Genomic DNA, 2,500 nt, shown 5'->3' with positions numbered 1-2,500 from the left:
GCTCGGCTATTGCGCCCGTCAATAAGAATTTGAGTTCAGATGAAGGCCAAAGCCTTTTACGGATGGAAGTCACATTGAAAGAGGATAAAGAAAAGATGACATGACACAATACACCGACAACAGAAATGAAAGAAAAATAGATTGGCTGATACAAATATCCATCCACATTCCTGAAGTAACAGTTCTCAATCTCTCCAATGCTTCATATATACGATCCGTCAGGAAGTGCTTATGTATGTATGTGATTTTTCATCTCTGACGATGATTACAATTCTGAAACTTCGGATTTTTTGTTCAGCATGTACGGAATGCGTAATTAAAAAAACAACAACCACAAAACAAAAACAAAAAAAACAACTTTTCCCAGATATTGCTCTCACTAGTGTCACTGCTATTGTAGTGTTGCTTTTATCATTTGTTATTGCTGTTTTTGGCTCACATGTGGTTTACACACAATGTGAGCGTCTTTAGTAACCCTGAGTGTCTGTTGTCTTTCGTTAGTTTCATGATTTCGAGATTTTTTTTTTTTTTTTTTTTTTTTTTTCAGACTTGATATTGCTCTGTATCGTCTAAGGTAAGTCGAAATGAACTGAAAATTATGGTCGTACGGACATATGGGCTTGCTGTATGTGGTCTGTTCGTGATATTCATTCGACGACATTTTGGGAAACAAGCAGCTGTTGTATTACAAGTATTCAAGTATTACTGTTTATAATAGTCATCTGACTGCAGAAGCCATACTGGGGCTAAATAAACTAACTGAAAGCTATGCACCATTAAACTGCAAACACGATCAGTACAAACAAAACACGCCAACACCGGTCCATCACAAAATCTGAAAAACAAAAGGCTTTTGAGAACAGCAATGTATTCAGTAGGCTAAGTGAAGACGAATCGATGTCTTTGACAATGCCAGATATTGCTCTCACTAGTGTCACTGCTATTGTAGTGTTGCTTTTATCATTTGTTATTGCTGTTTTTGGCTCACATGTGGTTTACACACAATGTGGAGGAAGATGGCAGAATGGTTAAGACGCTCAGCTGCCAATACAGAGAGTCCGTGAGGGTGTGGGTTCGAATCCCGCTCTCGCCCTTTCTCCTAAGTTTGACTGGAAAATCAAACTGAGCGTCTAGTCTTTCGGATGAGACGATAAACCGAGGTCCCGTGTGCAGCACGCACTTGGCGCACTGAAAAAGAACCCATGGCAACGAGAGTGTTGTCCTCTGGCGAAATTACGTAAAATGAAATCCACTTTCATAGGTACACAAATATGTAAGCATGCACTCAAGGCCTGACTAAGCGCGTTGGGTTATGCTGCTGGTCAGGCATCTGCTCAACAGATGTGGTGTAGCGTGTATGGATTTGTCCGAACGCAGTGACGCCTCCTTGAGAAAGTGAAACTGAAACTGAAACTGACAATGCCGCATCACGCACCTGGGAATCCGGGATAACTCCATGCCGAGGGTCGGCACCAGAGATGCTGCCGATAGCGTCTCACGGAACACGATACAGGTCATGGAAAAAAAATGGCACTGTGGTGGACATTGAACGCAAACAAAGAGCTGATTTCAAGTCTACCTTATTCCGATAGCGTCAGACGAGCTGGTGCCGAAGGATCGGGAGCGAGTGTGTTGTGAGGGTGGTAGTAGTAGTGAGTGTGTGTTTGAAGGAATAAAGCCTAGTTACGTTCGGTTTTAACTCACTCACTACGGCCAGTCCTCTCTTCTCCTCTACACAGACCCCTCGGATGTCCAGTGGGTGTCTGAATGACCCAATCTTTAGCTTCCGTCGTCAGAATTGTGGTATTCTTTGTCAACATTCACCTCTTCAGTATAAGAGCCTTCCGCTTGCAATATTTTGATGATGGTAATTGGTGTGAAACGCTGTCAGCGTCGTCTCTTTCGCCGTTCGTATGGAAAGAGTTAAAGTCAACAAACACCTGTGCTGATATGGCTAACGGGAGATAACCACCACAGGATATCGGAAGGAATAAAGCGTTCATGCCTAGCTATAGGCCTGCTACATGTCTGTACGAGTGTGTTTATGTGTGTGTGACTTGATTGAATGACACAGGAAATGAATGATGAGCGCCCAATGACATCCGTCAGTCGGCTCTGCCGAGGTAGACAGCCTATTGTCCTGTTGTGCAAATGACTCCATGTTTGTAAACGCTTTTAGCTTGGTCTCCGACCGAGGATAGGTACTGTATAAGCGCCCATATTAGATAGATAGCCATGCATGCAACATGTCCCAGGTCATAGGTATATACACACATAATAATATCTGTCTCGATAGAGTTGAGTTTACCGACCTGTTGGCTTTCACCCATTGGGTCAAGCTGGTCAGTGTTATGGTCTTGATGTTGTGAAGGTTCCGTTGTTCGGAGGGGTGGGGAGTGGGGGAGGTCGCAGTCCCGGATGTCTGTCCGGATGTGAGGTCAGCCATCACTGGCGATCGAAGGAGGAAGAGGAGGAGGATAGGAGCTTGCCCTGGCTGCCT

At 44.1% G+C, this 2,500-nt stretch overlaps 1 protein-coding gene across 1 annotated transcript in view; it reads right to left on the bottom strand.

Annotated features, from left to right (window-relative positions):
* Positions 1-2,442, bottom strand: part of LOC143299065 (cyclic nucleotide-gated channel alpha-3-like) — a 121,691-nt gene extending 119,249 nt beyond the window's left edge. The window contains exon 1 of the mRNA XM_076612164.1: positions 2,313-2,442. The gene's annotated coding sequence lies outside the window, so the exon portion shown is untranslated. The remainder of the gene's footprint in view (positions 1-2,312) is intronic.
* Positions 2,443-2,500: the final 58 nt, after the last annotated feature.

Source organism: Babylonia areolata, chromosome 24 (assembly GCF_041734735.1).
Source record: "Babylonia areolata isolate BAREFJ2019XMU chromosome 24, ASM4173473v1, whole genome shotgun sequence".
NCBI classification, from domain to species: Eukaryota; Metazoa; Mollusca; class Gastropoda; order Neogastropoda; family Buccinidae; genus Babylonia; species Babylonia areolata.
The sequence above is the reverse complement of the archived record's forward strand: the minus strand, read 5'-3'. Positions and strand labels throughout refer to the sequence as shown.